Raw genomic sequence first — 18,968 nt, 5'->3', positions numbered from 1 at the left:
CCAAAATGGACCAGCCCCTGCCCAAATCTGATCCAATGACCAATTCTAGTGGCACCTCTGTGATAAACCTAAGGCAGAAAGGACAAAACACAAAGGGAGAGGGGTGAGAATTATGTGAGAGAACAACCCTATAGACATCAAGGTGAGTGAAGAAGGGGGGTTTCAGTGAGACAGAGGCTTGGATCCCACCAAGACAGAGGTTTGGTGGGACCCTGCAAGCCAGTGGTCAAGTAACCACCCGCTAACAGTCACAGGACAGCGCAGTGACAATGCTCCTTTAAGTGTCTGCAGGTTCTTTGCATCAGAATTCTAGCACATCTGCCAGAAGATGCGACTGCCGGCACCACTGTGTCTGTTTCTGCAAGCCCCCGTGGTGGCAGCGCTGCTCCCACAAGAGCAATGGGTTGCCCTGCCAGTGAGCAGCTGGTGGGGTGCAGGGCTGGGACAGCCCTGGCGTACCCCTTCATCTGAAATGTTCAATCTTTTCTCTATCCATGGTTCTATCTATGGAGCTCATCCATCCATCCTGCAGCTGGGACTGCATCACCCTCAGGGCCTGAACCCAGTGGGGATGGTCTGGCATTGGGCACCGCTGGCACCCACAAAATGGGGGGTAGGGGTGTCTGGTACCACAGTGGGTGTGCTGGCAGCTGGGGACCGAGTCTGGCTGGAGAAAGGGCGCAGCAGGGACCCCATCAGGTCCAACAAGTGCTGAGTCCAGCCCCTGGGGAGGAACAAGCCCAGGCCCCGGCACAGGCGGGGGCCACCTTGCTGGAAAGCAGCTTGGCAAAGAAGGTCCTGCTGGGCTCCTCAACGAGCTGCCTGCTGGGCAGGGGATCTGTGCCCCTTGCAAAGGGGGGATCCGCTATGTATTGAGACCCCACGGTGAATCCGTGCACCACAAATAGGAAGGCATGTTATCCCCAGGTTGGCATTTCAAATGCCTAACAAATGGGGTATGGCCTTGGTCCCTTGAACGTTTCTCGTCCAAACCAGATAACAGAGTTGAAACATGGGAAATAAATCCCCTAGCTCATCCCAATACTCCCCTCAGGAATTGTTCATGAACAATTTGATGTGAGTTGTGAAATAGAACCACGGTATACCCCAGAAGCGCGAAGCCTTATTCCAGGCACGTGTTCTTGTTGGGGTTTTCTGGCACCAGGGTTTAAACCTGGAGATCCCACCTGTTATGAAGAAACTCCCAGTCAAGGAAACACATTGCAATATGCAGTTTTGCTTACCCACAAAACAAAATGGAATTTTGTGTGGGAAGGGAAAACAAACAAGCTACAACCCATCAGCACGCTCCACCGGTCAATATCCAGCCCCTCAGGGTCCGTTCTGGGCATGTTCAGATGGGAAGATGTACTTTGCACTAACTACTTCCTAAAAATGATTTACATATGCATAAGGCACTTGCCTATGTCCCTTTGCTCCTGGGGGTTCTTTAATGGGGTCTTTGGAGAGCGCTGGTGGTCAACAACTTGGTGAACTTCAGATGAACTTTCCTGGGGCACCTGCACTCTACTTGTTCTTATAGAACTTCATTTCTTCTCTGTGCTCTATGCTTTGGAAGGCAACGCTCCGCTACCCCACTTCCCTTGGCCACTGTTATAGCGCAGCTGCCTCAGGAGGCTTGCCACCCCTTGGTGAGCTAATTCAATAGGTGGAGTTAATCACTGCTGTAGCTGCAGCCTCTCCTAGTGATTCTTTATAACTTCACCCCATCAGCGAGGAGAAGCGCCCAGCTCTGCCGCTGAAGGGCAGAGCCCCAGCAGGGCCCCAGCCCAGCCCAGGCTGCGCCTGCCCAGCTCCACATGGCTGCTGGGAGGCTGAGGGTGGGCAATGGCAGCTCCCAGCATGCCACGGGAACAACATGGCTGCCCTGCAGCACCGGGCCTACAGCTCCCAGCATGCCCTGGGAACAACCTGGCCATGGGGCTGTCCCCGGCCTACAGCTCCCAGCATGCCCCGGGGCACGCCTTCTCCCAGCAGCCTCCCCAGGCAAGAGAGGGGAAACACCAGCCGTCCCCAGGGGCAGGGGTCAACAAAAGCCACCCAAGCGAGTTGGTGGCCAAACTGGATGCCTCAAGGTCAGGGTTTGTCTCGGCGGGTAGATGAAATTCCTTGGCAGCGGACCTGTCAGAGCCCAGGTGCTTTGCTCCACGAGTCTCACGTGCACAGCCCTGTAGCTGAGAAGAGTGGCAAAGAAACCCTGCGCAATGGACGGTGCCAGCCACAGCTGTGCACGGGCAGCTTCCAGCCCTGGGCAGGAGTTTCCTCCTCTGGCTGTGCGGCGCAGGGAAGAGGTGGGAGCTGTGCCGGCGGCCAAACAGCCCTTCGCCAGCAGCACGTGGGGAAGCCCAGCGGCAGCCGCCTGCTGGCTGCAGGGGAGGTGGTGGCTGCGTGGCCACCGTGTGTCCCCGTGCAGCCCCGTGTCACAAAGGGGCAGTGATGCGACACCCACCCGGAACTTGTGACCTCACCTGGCCAGGGCTGGACATCCTGAGCAGCGGGCCAGTTGGGCCGAGCTGCCCGTTGGGACAACTCCTTCTTGAGCTACTTGCGTGGCTACCTCTCTCTAAACATTTCTCCTTTCCTGCTGACCCCTCCTCACCTTCCACCCTCTTTCAAAGGTAAGTTGGCTTTGACTTTTGGCACAGATCCTACAGGAGGTAGATCGGGAATAAAAGTGGAGGCCGCTCTCTGCCTCCCAACCTCTAGGCTGAGCTCTTCCACCCTTCTAGGCTGGCCAGGCAGGCGCTATGGGGAGCGTTCCTCTTGGCTAATTCCTATGTCTTTCCCATCGCCTAGGCTAGGAAAGTAGGGAGGGGGCAGCCCGAGGTGTTGGGCTCAGCGTAGCCTGACCCGAAGCCCACCTTGACTGGTGGGTCAGGAAGGGAGACCGGAAACACAGCCCAGCAATGGCAACCGTTAAAGGAGCGGCCAAAAGGCGGTCACTCCTGCAGACAGGGTGGGCAAATGTGGGCTGGAGAGCCAGAGGGCTCTGCTGCCAACAGTCGCTACAGGCACTTCAAACGACCACTGGAACACGTTTGATGGTGACTGCTGGCCTCTGGGTTTTTTGGTGCTTGAATGATTTTCTTGAGCTCCGCTTCTTTCATTGCAACCAGGTGACGGGATTGGAGCTGATCTTCTTTTTCTGGACTGCGTCCGGACATCCTTTGTCAGCCAAAGCTTCCCGCTGCGCTGCTGAGAGGAGCGATGGCCGCAATGGGGAACAACTCCTGTGAGTAACGGTTTCACCGGCAGCCTTGGCCTTGGTGAATCCCCAAATGCAGTGGGCACGGCTGGTGTTCCATCCCGCAACGTTGCTGTAGGGACAACCTCAAGGGAATTCTGGGGCTTTTCCTGAGAGCAACCAGGCCTACCCAGGGTTTTTGTGCAACAAAACCATCATTTCCCTGCAGTCGTTGCCGAGGGAATGGCTCCACCACAAAGGATCCTCTTTCCCCCGGAGAAGATTTGCATGGGCTGGCAGCAAAGGCAGAGAGCTGGAGCAGGCCTCTACAACCTGGGCAACACGTGCTTCCTCAACTCCGTGCTGCAGTGCCTGACGTACACCCCACCTCTGGCCAACTACCTGCTCTCTTGTGAGCACAGCGACTCCTGTGAGTACTTTCTGGAAGATCTCCTTGTCAGTCTGTTGGGCACTTCCCAAGGACCCCCAGAACCTGCCGCTGGATGTAGGAGAAAAGCAGCCCTTCTTTCTCAGCCACCGCCAAGGTGGTGCTCTTGGAACACTCAAGCCTACAAGCCGCTTGGCCTATCGAGGCGTGTTTGCTGTCACAAAGACGCCTCTTTCTAGTGCTGCCCGTCGTTCCCTATTCCTACATATAACCTACATATTTGCTGGTTGCACAGAAAACTTCTGTCAGCGAGGCATCCCTCTCAAGCATGTTTTCTGTGTACTGAGATGTCGTGGGCTTGCTGGGCCATTGGCACCTGGGGACGACTAGGAGACTGTCCTAGCAGAACTCCAAGGTCTCCATGAGGTTTCCCATCACAACGGCTCTTTGACTAACCTGACCAGCTTGCTTTCTTCCCTCCCTCCTTCCCTCCCTTCCTCTTCAGGTCAGCAGGAAGGCTTCTGCATGATGTGCATCATGGAAGCGCACGTTAACGATGCCTTGTCCACCTCAGCCTGTGCCATCCAGCCCAGGGCCGTCATCAATGCCCTCTCACGTAAGTCATCTCAGCTGCTTTGACATGCTATCCTCTGTTGGTAGAGGACTGAAGTACTACCTTCCTCTTGACTAGGAATAGGAGGGCATTTCACGCTTGGCATGCAGGAAGACGCCCACGACTTCTTACGCTGTACTGTCACTGCCATGCAGACAGCTTGTCTGGCTGGAAGCAGCGCGTAAGCACAAGCAAACGACCTTTCAATGTTGCCCAGCGTTTTGGCCTCCTTGACGTACCCCATCAAGGAAAGCCTATGCCCAGGGCTTTCAGGCACAGGAAAACTCTTGGAGGAGATAACTCTCTGCCTTACCATTTCCTTCCAGCTGGGACATCTCTTCTCAATATACTACCATCGTCCACCAAATATTTGGGGGCTTCCTGAGGTCCAGAGGTATGTTTCCACAACTGTTGCTCTCCTTACACTTGCCTGTGCCCTGCCGTGTGTCTGTGAGAGACAGCTGAGCGTGGGGCTGGCTCGAGTAGGGATGAAGAGCATAAACGGGCACGGTCAATCGACTTCGCCTGTCGCTGATCATTTCCGTTTGCCTTCCAGTCACGTGCTGCAGCTGCAAAGCAGTTTCCGATTCCTACGAGGCCTTCCTGGATGTGCCTTTGGATATCGCAGTAAGAGGGTTTCTCACAGGGCTTCAAGTCGTCCCAAGCTCCTTGTGGCTTCCCAGAATCTGCGCGGCTGGCTTTGAAAAGTGCACTGTGAACACAGGAGAGCTGTGGGGGTGGTGGGAAGTGGTATGGGTGGTGTCTTCCTGCAACGGCCGTGGCAGTGGACTCCTTGTAGATGCCGGCTTTGAAGCTGGACAAGCACGCATTATCCTCTCTGCACCCCTGAGGGACTCTCAGCCACCTTCTCTTTGCCCTCCCTCAACACCCATCTGGCTCCCAGGCTGATGGCTCGTGTTGTTTTCATTCCTGATGACCCTGCACACCATCGGTATCTGAACTGAGCGGTGGCACGGTGAGGTAGCTCTTAATAGTGCCGGCCGGGAATCTCTGGGAAGGGAGGGAAATGTTCGGCATCATACCCTCTTTCTGCCTCCCTCTGGCCAAGGTTTGCAGGGTCACAGTGGATCTCCTCAGCGGCAGCTCCCTGGATCTTGTGGGCAACTCCTCCTGAGTGCTTGGGCGAGGGCATTTCCCCCAGCTCAGAGCTCTCCTTTCTCACCCCTCCAGGCAGCCTCATCTGTCACTGCAGCTCTGGAGGACTTTGTCAAACCCGAGCAGCTGGCTGGTGAGAACAGCTTTCGATGTGACAGGTAAGAGGATGACTAACACCAGGTTAAGACTTGTAGCTGTGTGGAGATGCTGCGTGTCATCGAGCCTCAGGAGGTTCCATGCACAATCAGGAGGCACAGCTTTTCTTTCTTCCAGCCTAACGGTTCTGAAGTCATGAAATGGCGTGAGGACGTGTGAGGTGGGAAAGGTTGTCTGGCTGCCGTGGGGCAAGCTAGGGTGCATTTCAGCGCTTTTCTCTCTGCTTGCTTTCAAGCTGTGGCAAGAAGGTTACCGCCCTCAAGAGGTTTACAATCGAGCGCGCGCCCAGGGTTCTCACGCTCTGCCTGAAACGCTTTTTCTCCGGCAAGAAGATCGGCAAGGTGTGTACGCAATTGGAGGGCCACTTTCTTTCTCGTCGTGGAGCAGGAGATTGCCTAAAGCAGCACGCTCTGTCACAAGCTGTTCAGGTGGAGCTTTTGGTGTTCCCTTCTGGGGAGAGGAGAGCTCCTGTGGCAAGGCAAGCACATGCTCTGCTGCGACAGAGCTGCTCTGGCCGAGAGCAGTTTCCTGCCACCCAAGGCGTCACCTGCTGCTTCAGGGACAAGCGAGTGTTGATGAGCCCCAGAGATGTATTTCTACACAGCTGGGCCCCGGTCTTGCCAGGCTCTTTCACGTCGTATGCCAGGATCCCTTATGAGCCCTCTTGGTCTCTCCACAGTTTGTGCAGTATCCCCAGTACTTGGATCTCCAGCCATACATGTCTCAGGGAGCTGCAGAACCGCCCCTCTACACCTTATACGCTGTCCTGGTGCACAGCGGTGGCAGCTCCTTGGCAGGACACTATTTCTGCTACACAAAGGTAAAGAGCCACTTCCTTCATCTCGGGGACTATGTGTGCTGGGGAAGGCAAACTTTGGCGGCGCTCTTTCTGGCAGCCAAGGTTCTGGGGGAGAAGGTCTCCTGACCAGCTGGATGGGATTTGCCTTGGCGGACTCTTGCTTGTGTAGTTTTCTGCCTGTGTCGTTCGGGAGAAACCATGCAGTTCATCTCCACATGTCCTTGCCTTTCTTTGACAGGCCAGCAATGGACTCTGGTACCAGATGGATGATACGTCTGTGGCTTACTGTGACCGCAACACAGCTCTCGGGCAGCAAGCCTACTTACTGTTTTATATCAGGTAACAGCCAGGACTAACAGGTGTTCAGAACACGTTTCCTTTTCAGGGTTTTGCTATTTCTCTTCTGATCCTCCTGAGTTGTTCCGTCCCAGGAGGCAATTACTACCCGCACCACTCAGGGCTGTCGAACGTGACCTACCTGCCGCCAGTCCTTCCCTTCCCTGGCTGGGCTTTAGGCTGCTGCCCCCATGTAAACCGCTATTTGTCTGCTCTCTGTAGGTGGCTGATAGAGAGCAGAGTCCCTAAAGGGGCCTACAGGGAAGATGGGGGGGTGGGGGTGGGGAGGAGGACAGAACTCCTGCTCAGGGAGCGTAGTGATAGGGTGAGGGCCATTAGTTTTCAACTTAAGGAACGTAAATCTAGATTTAATGTTAGGAAGAATTACTTTATGGCAGGGGTGGGGTGACCGTGGAAGTGGTTGCCCAGAGAAGCTGTGGATGCCCCCTCCCTGGAAGTGTTCCAGGCGAGCTTGGACAGGGCTTTGAGCAAGTCGGTCTAGTGGAAGGTGTCCCTGCCTGTGGCAAGGGACATGACCTAAATGATCGCCAAGGTCCCTTCCAACGCAAACTGTTCTGTGATTTTACGATTCCACGAAATGGAGGCCATAGCGGGTATGAAGAGGAGGTCTTGCTGTGACAGGGGCAGAGCTGGTGGGAAGACCCCAAGTGAAGTCCCCATTTGTAGCCTGACATGTCTTCTCTCTGTCATACAAACCGCTCCGAGTCGATGAGTGAAGCCCAGTGGAGGTTGCAAGAGCAGCCCTAAGTGGACATCACTCTTTTTTCTTATTTTCCCCAGATGCTCTGATGGGAAATCTAGTCAACAGGCATCAATGTCACCAGCACCATCATATGCCCGCTCCTTCTTCGGTCAGCAGCAGGGCGGCAGGCAGCAGGCAGACCCTGTGGGACCACGGGATCAGCCTGATTGGACTAAGGTAACTCTGGGGAGGTGGGTCAGGGCAGCAGATGGACAGCGGGTTTCTTTCGGGGGTCTTGGCATTGCTCTCCTTGCCCCCACACACTGCAGCTTTCTTCAGAGCCACCACGCTGCTCCGTCTCAAAGCATCGCCCCTAGATCCAACCTACTTGTGTGCCTTTGGCCCCTCTGCCTTTGCAGCCCTCCAGGAGGGCCTCGGGGAGGTCTTTAGTTGTCGCCTCAGAGAGCTCTGGAGGTTTCCCACTGCTCCATCCCCTCCAGAAGGAAAGGACAGGACCTTTTCACAGCTCTCTTGGCAGGATATGGCGACGGGCATGGAGGACTCTGCAGAGGACAGCAGCTCCTGGCCAGGCGGGCTCAGCATCACCTCCCATGTGGACACGCCCTTGCATCACTCCTGCGTCTGTAGGAGGCTGGAGTCCTGCACTAGAGCTGCATGCCCACAGCGCCGTCCACCATTTGACCACGTGCTGCACACTGCGCGAGAAGACAGCCACCAAGAGGAGCACCGATTCAGCCCTTCTTCCCGCTGCCAGAGGAATGGGTCCAGGAAGAGAACGCGGAGCAGATCCCCGCAGCGCAGAAATGATCTCCACAGCTGCTTCGTGGAAACCACAGACTGCAAGCGCTCCACAGGGAGGAGGAGGAGACCTAGTCCTCCAAGTTGTCACCACACTCCCAGGGATAACACAGCTCCAGGGCCCTCCAAACGCAGCTCCCAGTATACTCCCGCACCCAGGGCTGCTCCCAGGGAGCAAACCCTGCCAATGCAGAGAGCGCGGAGCAGATCCCTGTGGCACCGCTATGATCTCCACAGGCAGTTCACAGAGTACCACCCCTCAGCAGCGGGGATGAGAACTGGTCCTCCAACACAGGACCGTGCTCCCAGCGACAACAGAACGCAATGGCTTTCCCACAGTAGCTCCCACTTGGCTCCCGCACCCAGGGCTCTTCTGGAGCAAGCCCTGCTCAGGCAGAGAGAGTGGACCAGATTCCTGCGGACATGGCTAACATCTCCGCAACTGGTTAAAAACACACACCGTTAAAACAAAAGACACTCCTCAGGCCTATGCCAAGGACAAGCTGCCACCAATGAGGTTCATCTTCCACAAGGCATCACCATGCAGGAAATCTTCCAGACGAAAAGGAAATGATAAAATAAAGACATATCAAGAGCTGGCTAAAGGCTTAACTGGGCGGAGTAGTGAAGGAGAGGCAAGCTTTTAACTGCCTGAATCTCCAAGAAGCAAGTGGAGTGTTGGGAGGTGTCTGAATGATCGAAGAGCAAGGGGAAGGGAAATCTAGCAGGCAAGCGCAAGGGCTTCTGTGCAGATGGGCTGCTGGAAAGGGGACTTCAGACGTGGCGTCCTTGGGCATGAATGTATCTGCACGCTTTGGTGGTCCATTCTAAGTGGGGCTAGTAAGGAGAAGGGTGACACCAGAAAAAGCCCAGGGCTGGGACTGCCAGGTGGGTAATAAATATCTCTGAACCTGTGCAGACCCAAAGCTCCACTGCAGGCTGGCCAGCAGGTCCCTAAGGAAGGGATCCGTCAATCCAAGGAGCCAGTGAGCCACTCGGGTCTCCAGCCATCGGCAGCTCCAAGCCACCTCCATGGGCTTGGAGACTCCAGGGGCGATCACCCAGAGGCAGAACTGAAACCCATCGCTTGGCAATTACAGCCTGCCTCTTCAGGGGAAGCACTTCTTGTTTCCTCCAACCCTTCCTCCTCCTGACGGCATCCTGTCCCACCATGCGGAAGGGCTCTTCTTAGAGATGTCTCTTTTGGGTTGGAATGCTGGAATTCAGAGCCTGCCTTCCTTGCAAGGAAACATGCCAAACACTAGAAAGCTTCAGGCCACTTTGGAGGCTACGCTCTGGCTGCTGAGGGAAGCAGGTTGGTTTGTTAGCTTCACCTTTGCCGGGGGCTGTGATGTGCCCGGCCCCACCATCCCAGCACCAGGACCACCCAGCCACCCTCTTGAGGCTCTGGGAAGGCGGGTGATATTTCCTTTACTGCGCCAAGTAGCTGACACAGGCTTCAGTCATTCCCTCTTTCTTGGCAATGCTTAGGATGGGCTTCAAAGAGGTTTAGTAAAACATTTCCCATCAAAAACCCTTTTGACAGAAAATGGCTTTTGGGCACGATGCAAACTCCTGTGGAGAAGAAAAGTTCACCTCAAACCTGCTCAGCCGATGTGAGAGACCTTCATGAGAAACCAGGAGTTGTTTTCCTCCTCCCAACATTTTTGGCAAGGTACTGCTGATGCAAAAGGTTCTGTGTTTTCAAGGTGGACACAGGTTTGTGGTGGAAGTAATGGAGACATTTTCATGTACTCCTGGGCCAGGAATCACTTGCGAGTGCTTGAATCTGACAGCAGCAGCGCCCAGGCAGAGCTGGGAGCAGCCCCTGGCGACATCTCTTGGCTTTATGGCAGTGTTTGCAGCCCCAGCACACGTCCCCTGGCCCCTGCAGAGATCAGGCAGGAGGCTGGAGGGAAGACTCCCACCGATGGCTTTTGCCTCCAGGCTGAAGCGCACTGTCCCAGGCTCAGGAGCCGCCACCTCCGCGCTCCCCTACCCCATGCTGGGGCAATAAGGCAGCACTCCTCCTTCTACAGAACAACACCCCAAGCTTACGCCGAGGATGAAATGCCGATTTCCTCCTCATGCAGGTTTCTCCCACGGCTACAGGCTGCCACAGGGCTGTAGGGTCGACGTTCACAGGTGTCTCGAATGCCAGCACAAGTGTGGCTTTTCACAGGCAACACTGCAGGGAGATTTCTGGAAGAGTGTATCAAACCACACATATTCATTTGCCTTTCGAGTCTATTATGCCGAGGACCTGGCAAGGTCACTGGTTTTGCACAGCAGCCGTAAGAGAGATTGGCTCTTGGACACCCAGGCATGCGCGTGCTGCCTGTAGTAGCCTCGTTCTCTGGTGTCTCTTTATTGGGAAGGAGCTGGTGGCATAGGGCTGCAGAGAGCAGGGCGGCAGGGAACTTCCCAAAGAGGCTGCGAGGCCATGCTCGCTTTTGTCCTGTGAGCTGTTAGAAGGCAGAGCTGGGAGCCAGGCGCCGCTGCCTGCCATGGGGCCTGCCCACCCTGATGGCGCAAGCAAGGCATTCCACAAGGCTCTGTCGGGGTTAGCGGTCCCAGCTTCTGCCTCCACTCCTGCTTGGGACCCCTCCTATTGCCTCCCCTCCCTACCCTCCCCCCCCCCCCCCCAAAAAAAAAAAACCCACCAAAAAAACATCAGCCCCACGTCCAAGGGAACCCCGGGCAATGGGAATCCTGCGGGCAGTACATCGGCCGCCGTACTGGTGGCGACAAGCCCTCGTCCTTGCAGCTGCCGCATGTCGCTGGCAGCGATGGATTTTCTGCGTCTCCTCGTTGTCCTGCTGGCCGTGTGCTGTCCTGTGCACGGCACATGGGACAGCTGTGGGTAAGTGGCCCCAGGCCCTGGGAGGGAGCTTGGGCAAGCCTTGTGGGCTTCACTGGAGGGGGCCTGCTTGTCCCCCATGGCCACCCCCCAGGTTCCTGAAAGCCATGTGGGAGGCTCAGTGCCTTGACAGACAGCCGGCAGGCTGCCGGCACAACTCGTCTACGGGCTGAAGCAGAAAGCCGGGCGAGGGGAGCGGGTTTTGGCCCCACGGGTTTCCTCGGCCCGTCTGGCCATGCCTTGTGGGGAGGGAAGACGGCTGGCCTTCAGCCGCAACGGCGCAAGCCATCCAGCAGCACAGTAAGGAGTTTCTGGTTACAGAGGGAGCTGCAGGCTTCGGCCCATGGCTTTGCACTACGGCATGTCGCGCGTCGTGGGTGGCACAGATGCCCAGCCAGGGGCCTGGCCCTGGATCGTCAGCATCCAGGCTCTCGTGGAAGGAGGCACGGCGCACATCTGCGGGGGCTCCCTCATCAGCCCACAGTGGGTCCTCACAGCAGCCCACTGCTTCATCGAGGTCAGGTAAGGAGGACCAGGGGTCAGGGCTAGTCCCACAAACTAGCAGGTGCCCTGAGCGCAGCAGCACGTGCTACTGCCGTCCCGTTGCCCTGCAGCACGCCCAGTGCCTGGGCACTCCGGAGCCCCGCCGAGAGGCTGCTCAGGAGAAGGCTGGGCTCGTGCCACTGCTTCCCAGCAGCCTCCCGCTCGACACTGCTTGAGCCCAGGGCACGCGAGGGCAGTCGCAGCCTCCCTAGCGCTGCTTGCCTCTCTCCCTCGTCGAGCAGAAGGCAGGGCAAGTGCCGGGCTGCTGCAGCACGTGGCTGCGCTCCCTCTGAGCCCTCTCTCCATCTGCCTTCCAGGCACATCACCGTCTTGTGCGTGGTGCTCGGTGCTACGCACCTGACTCAGCTGGGCCCTGAGGCTCAGATGCGCACCGTCAGGCGGCTGCTGGTTCACCAGCACTACTGGAACGTCACACAGAGGAACGACATTGCCTTGCTGGAACTGGACCAGCCTGTCCAGTGCAACAGCTACGTACAGCTTGCCTGTGTGCCCGACGCCTCGCTGAGAGTCTCAGAGCTGACAGCCTGCTACGTCAGTGGCTGGGGTGCCAGGAAAGCAAGAGATGAGTGGCCCAAACGCAGTGGCGGTGCCAGTGCAAGCTTGGCCAGCTTGGGGAAGCAGGATGCGCTTCCTGATGGCAGAGGCGAAAGCCAGAGTCAGGCTGTGGGGGCCTAAGCCTCTCTCTTCGAGAGAGGGGCCGGAGCCATTGACCCAGAGCAAGGCAGAAAAGCAAGAGCGGTCCAGCGCCTGTCCGCACGCAAAGCCAAGCCCCGGGGGAGGGCTTCAGCCAGACGGGGGAGGAGAACTGGCAATGAGCAGCTGGGTGTTCATTCCTTTCTGTGCTCTTCACAGCTGGAGGATCAGCATACGCGCTGCAGGAGGCCCAGGTCCACCTCATTGATGCCAGGGTCTGTAACAGCAGCGGCTGGTACAGGGGGGCCATCCACACCCACAACATCTGTGCCGGCTATCCGCAGGGCGGCATCGACACCTGCCAGGTAGGAGCGTGCTACAAGCCCAGCCCCGGCAGCGCAGGCAGCCCCGCCACAACCGCCCAAACATGCGCCATCACGGCCTTTTGATGGCCACTCACACTCCCAAGGCTGGGTCCCCACCGCTGGGGGCCTTACCCGCCCTTCCCCATGGGCAAGCCCTTGCCCAGGGCCTGCCCGCCTTGTCCCAGAGGCCTGGCACGCTGCCCAGAAGGCCCACCCGGTGCCCTTGGCAGCCCAGAGCTCCACCATCCCAGCCGTCTGACACACCTTCACTACCACCGTGAAGAGCGGTGAGAGCGAGCCCTGCCTCACAGGCCCACCGCCCCCTGCCAGGCAAGCTTCTACAGAGCTTGGCTGGCCACTGAATGCAGCTCTGGCAGGTGCCCTGAGAGAGAAGGAGCCAGCCACCGGGCTGACGGTGGCCACCCAACAACCCCTTCATCCTCTCTCCTGTGCTGCAGGGGGACAGCGGTGGGCCTCTCGTGTGCCAAGACAAGAGCGCCGACTACTTCTGGCTTGTTGGCGTGACCAGCTGGGGGACGGGCTGTGCGAGAGCAAGGAAGCCCGGAGTCTACACCTCCACCCAGCACTTCTACAACTGGATCCTGGTGCAGATGGGCCTGCGCCCAGCAGTAACCACTACTGCAAGGCCACAGCCAGTCTTCACCTACACCCCCGTGCAGAGGCCAAGGCCAAGGCCAACAGAATCGAGCCGGTTTCCACCCTGCCCGTTTCCAGTCCAGAAGCTGCTGGACTTCTTTACTCGGCTGCAGGAGCTCCTGCAGTACCTAAGAGCGAAATAGCTTGGAGCAGCACGATGAGGAGCATCCAGGGCAGGCTGCAGCGCACGACGACCGTTTCCTGCTGGGGCAATTCCTGCTGATGAAAGGCAGCCTCAGTGACAAAGGCCTGCTCTGTCCTGCCCACGCTCCTCGCAGCGGCAGAACTCAGCAGGCTGCCTTCTTGCAATAAAGTGTTTCCCTTGGCATGGCTAACCATGCGCCAGTGCACTGCAGTCTCCTGTGCGAGGCAAGGACTTCCAGAGCCGGCACCTGCCGAAGGAGGCAGGCTGCCAAGCCGGGCACAAAGGGTCACCGCAAAGGGCTGAAGCTCTGCCTGCTCCGAGAGAAGCATGAGGGAACAGTGGAAGGAAGGAAGGCAGGTCATCGGAGGGCTCAGGGCCTTGGGGGTGGCAGTTGGAAGCAGAGAATGCCTTGGTCTGGCTCCTGCTGGCATCCCCGTGGGCTTCTGTACGAGGCGCAAGCCAGCTTGAAAGTGGCCTCTCAGGGCCAGCTGGGCTTCAGGGGAAATCCACGAGCTGGGGCCTTTGCTCATGCCACGGAGTTCCTGGGCTTCCCCAGGCTGCTCTGCTTTCACAGCTGCACCACGTTTCCAAGCCCAAGCCTACGGCTGCAGTGGCTGCAGGGAGCGCCATGAGCTTTGAGTGGGAGCAAAGAGGCTGCTGCTGCTGCTGGGCAGTTGCCCCCCTCCCTGGCTGCCTTCTGGCTGTAGTAGCGGCCACGCTAGAGGAGCAACCGGAGGCCTGGGGCATACCAGACACCTATGGAGGGGTGCTGCGGGGACTCGAGTGGAATGGTCGAGACTAGGGGACCGGGCCCCCAGTCCGGTGTCTTTTTGAGGGCTTGAGGCTCTGCAGAGGGCTCTGGGGTGCAACGAAGGCCTCAGAAGGGGGCCTGAGTGGACTAGAGAGAGCCTAAGGCAGCCTCCGGGTAGCCAGGGGAAAGGGTGCCCAGTGCCAGGTGGCCTCCACAGCCATCAGGGACCTGGGCACAGGCACTGTCATGTGGGGAGGCAGGGAGCGTGGCATGGGCTTGTTGTGCTCATCATCTCCTTGCCCCTTTGCGGTGCCTTGATGTTGCAGCTAGTCCAGGCACTGCCCCCCACCAGGACCCTTGCACAGCACTCCAGCTTCAGATCACTGGCACCGGCTGCCCAGAGAGGCTCTGGAAACATTGCAGCACCACCTGCACAGGATTTTGTGCAACCTGCTCTAGCACAGCCTGCTTTTGCAGGGCGTTGGACTAGATAATCTCCAGAGGTTCCCTCCAACAACGACCATTGTGTGATTCTGGGACTCGTGGGACTTTGGCTGAGGAAGAAGAGGTCAGGATCCTCAGGCCACCCGACACCTGACTGCCTTCCCAGTGTCTGTCCAAGAAACCTGCCAGTCCTCACTAAACAGAAGTTGGACCTGCACACGTGGGCTTGCACATGTGCATGAGCACTGCAGGGCAACAGCCTTCTCTCTCTTCCCTGTCCTCTACTGCAGGGCGAGCGCAGATGTTCTGCCAAGGGAGCACCAGTCTGCACAGGCCCTGCTGCTGTCGCTGTCATGCAGCGGCTCTTCTACCCTGGGCTCCCTCTACTGTGTCCCACACCACTGGCCTGCTGTGATGGCAGAGCCAGTGGCACTACCCTGTTGACGCAGAAGGCTCGGACACAACTGATACGACCAATGTGATCAAGTTGGTGCCACTTTATTAAGGGATACACAGCAATTTATACTCTACAGATGCTATTAACAGACTCACAGCAATTTATACCCCCAGCTAAAAATACACACTCTACGCAGGCTTTGTTATGTAAAAGGTGATAGGTTATAACGACTCGTTCACACGCTTCCACCTCCCCTAGGATTAGTCCCGGTGTGGTGCCCACACACTGCTCCCCCCTTGTGCACGCATCCGGTTTTTTCTCACTTTTCTGTCCAGCTCCCTTATCTCTCTGCGAATACACAGTCTCTTTGTCTCTCTTGGCCTTGCATATGTCCTTCACAACACCTGCTGCTTGTTACAGCTGCGGCCTGCTTGGCCTGCTATTACAACAACGTTACGTGGTCTGCATTGCTCATAATATGTCCGTTGTCTTCCAGCCACTCCACAAATCCCCCTTTTTGTTTCTGAGCGATCCAGACCCCTTTTATCAATCTGTTCATCATTCTCATAAAGCAATTCCACACGCAGCCCATTATCACTAAAGAGATTACAATGGCAATTAACATCGTTATCCCCGTGCAGAAAGGAGTCTTTTAACCCTCCAGTAATTCCTAAACTCTGCAGCCAGTCCGTTAACCCGTTCTCAACCTTTATGGCCTGTACGTTTTTTCTCAACTCTGCAAGCTGCTTATGAATAGAGTTCGAGTGATCAGTCAAATTCATACAACACATTCCTTAGCGCTGTTCACTATAGGCTACTCTCTACTGTTCATGCTGTTTCCTTATCTTCTAGAGGTGACATCACATTCCTCCTTTGTTTCTGTCGCATCCTAGTTTCTTCTCATACTCCCTCAAAGTTATTGACCTCTTTGCTGCAGGATCTCAGCTGCACATCGCCAAAGCAAGGCCAAAACTGCACATTATCCCACTGTCTCTGTTCCGTACGATTCTACACTTACCAGGATCCCCCTCCCCCACCCCCCGTTTGTTTGGGGGTTTTTTTTGAACAGCTAGTACCAGGCTTGCCATGTTCTGCAGGGCCCTTGCAAACATGACGGCAAACAAGGCAATAGCAAACAAACGATACTGCCAATTGAGTGAATGGATGCCAAAAAGGCTGACATTTTCTCAGGTTTTGATAACATGTTGCTGCAATGGGGCGCCTAAAATCCATGCAGCGCATACCATCAAAATCCTCACAGCCTTGTCCTTGAGCCAACAACAAAAAGCCAATCCTTGCTCTGTTTTGTATGTAATAGTGGCCAATTTGACTCACGTTCTTAACTACCTACCAAACAAGGTGATTTAACTCTTGAATGCTTTCCCTGCTGTTACTCCGGATAAGAGAAGAACCACTGCAGTATGTTCGCGTCAGTTCCATAAATCAACTACATCATTACCTGCTTCATCCAAAGCTATATTGCGTTTAAGCGCATTATGCTTATCAACATGTTCACGTGTTGATTTATGTGGGTGTCATGGTCCCATCATAGCCTCCTACTACATTAGCATCTACCTAAAGGCAACTATCGACGCTCAAAGTGCAAACAATATCAGCTTCTTTTGGATTAACATTATACAGAGGTAATCACTTATCCCCGATATCAAGGCTTTCAGCAAGATTCTTCATTCCCCACATACATTCACTTGTTTGCAACAACGTTTGCAAGTCAGGAAGGGCACACCAAGCCAGGATGTGTTCAGTTGCTGTGCTAAGGAGACCCACACATCAGTTGTTGGGTTGACTGGCGGCAGCAGCGCTCCCACGGTCCGGCACGCTAAGCTCAGGCCGCACACAGCGAGCAGGTATCCATCGCGGACCTTCATCTGTAGAAACACAAGCATCACCTCTCCCGCAAGTTAACAATCCATGTGGTCCTGCCAATGCCTGGTATGAGGGTCTTTCCCACGTACTAAGACACCTTGGTGCTTTTGCTGCTTGTCACCAGTTGACACAAAATATCGTACAATGGAAGGCACCGCATGGTTGACAGAGATTTTCAAAAAGTTCAAAATATAGCATGCTTTCTCTGAACGTGCCTCTGGGTCATTCCCCTTTTCTGTTTTTCAAGCAGGCATTTAAGAGTATCATTCATGCATTCAACGATGGCTTGGCCCGCAGGGGAATGGGGAATACCAAATTGCTGGGTATTTGCCCCAGCAGACCCCAGGTCCCAGCACCATGTCCCCATGGGCAGGGCACGTGGGCAGGCAGCCTCAGGACCGTGCTGGGCAGGATTGTGCCTGCAGGAGGGCTGCTCCCAGCTGTGCAGCTGCCCAAAGGCTTGGTGGAGATGCGACTGCCGGCACCACTGTGTCTGTTTCTGCAAGCCCCCGTGGTGGCAGCGCTGCTCCCACAAGAGCAGTGGGTTGCCCTGCCAGTGAGCAGCTTGCGGGGTGCAGGGCTGGGAACCCTCTGGGGTGCACCCCCATCTGAAATGTTAAATCTTTCCTCTATCCTGGTGCTGGGGCTCATCCATCCATCCCGCTTCTGGGGCTGTGTCACCCTCAGTGCCTGAACCCAGTAGGGATGTGGGCACTGCTGGCACCCACAAAATGGGACATGGGGGTGTCTGGTACCACAGTGGGTGTGCTAGAATGGGGGGACCAGGCTGGGCTAGAGAAAGGGGCCAGCATGAACCTCATCAGGTCCAACAAGTGCCGATTCTGGCCCCTGGGGATGAACAAGCCCAGGCCCCAGCACAGGCGGGGGCCACCTTGCTGGAAAGCAGCTTGGCAAAGAAGGTCCTGCCGGGCTCCTCAATGAGCTGCCTGCTGGGCAGGGGATCTGTGCCCCTTGCAAAGGGGGGATCCGCTATGTATTGAGACCCCACGGTGAATCCATACACCACGAATAGAAAGGCATGTTATCCCCAGGTTGGCATATTCAAATGGCTAACAAATGGGGTATGGCCTTGGTGCCTTAAACAGTTTTGTCCAATCTAGATAATAGAGTTGAAACATGGGAATAAATCCCCCACCCCATCAAAACACTCCCCTCAGGAATTGTTTGTGAACCATTTGTTGTGAATCGTGGAATAGAACAATGGAGCATGGCATACCCCAGACTTGTGAACCCTTATTCCAAGCATGTGTCCTTGTTGGGGTTTTCAGGCACCAGGGTTTAAACCTGGAGATCCCACCTGTTATGAAAAAACTACCAGTCAAGGAAAGACATTGCAATATGCAGTTTTGCTTACCCACAAAACAAAATGGAATTTTGTGTGGGAAGGAAAAAACCCAAACTACGACCCATCAACACGCTCCACTCTTCGATATCCAGCCCCTCAGGGTCTTTTCTGAGCATGTTCAGATGGGAAGATGTACTTTGTACTACCTACTTCCTCAAAATTATTTACATATGCATAAGGCACTTGGGTATGTCACTTTGATCCTGGGGGCCTTTCTTGGGGTCTTTAGAGATCGTTAGTGGTCAACAACTTGGTGAACTTCAGCTGAACCTTCCTGGGGCACCTGCACTCTACTTGTTGTTACAGAACTTCATTTCTTCTCTGTGCTATATGGTTTTGATGGCAACACACCGTTAACCCACTTCCCTTGTCTATTGGTATAGCCCAGGTGCCTCAGAAAGCTTGCCACCTCTTACTGAGCTTATTCAATAGGTTGAGTTAATCATTGCTTTAGTTGCAGCCTCTCCTAGTGATTCTTTATAGCTTCATCCCATCAGCGAGGAGAAGCGTCCAGCTCCGCCGCTGAAGGCAGCAGCCTCGAGTCACCAGGCTGCTCCCTACAGGAAGCAATCCTGACTGCCTGGATCTCACCGCTGAGAGGCTGTATTTAAAAATGGAGTGTTTTCCAGCAAGGGAAACAAGGCTTGAGCACTCATACTCCAGCTGGTGACTCTCCCAGGCAGCTGCATATTGCCAGTCCCTCAGCAGGGCAGGTGTAGCCAGGGCCCCGCCGGAGCCAGCAGCAAAACACACTAGCCCTATTCCTG

At 55.8% G+C, this 18,968-nt stretch overlaps 1 long non-coding RNA gene across 1 annotated transcript in view; it reads left to right on the top strand.

Moving 5' to 3' along the window:
• LOC308057833 overlaps positions 1-10,422 on the top strand; it is a 47,257-nt gene extending 36,835 nt beyond the window's left edge. Inside the window, exon 3 of the long non-coding RNA XR_013925483.1 lies at positions 7,568-10,422. This is a non-coding gene — a long non-coding RNA (uncharacterized lncRNA). The remainder of the gene's footprint in view (positions 1-7,567) is intronic.
• The last annotated feature ends 8,546 nt before the right edge of the window (positions 10,423-18,968 follow it).

This window comes from Falco punctatus (genome assembly GCF_963210335.1).
Source record: "Falco punctatus genome assembly, contig: scaffold_46, whole genome shotgun sequence".
NCBI classification, from domain to species: domain Eukaryota; kingdom Metazoa; phylum Chordata; class Aves; order Falconiformes; family Falconidae; genus Falco; species Falco punctatus.
The sequence above is the reverse complement of the archived record's forward strand: the minus strand, read 5'-3'. Positions and strand labels throughout refer to the sequence as shown.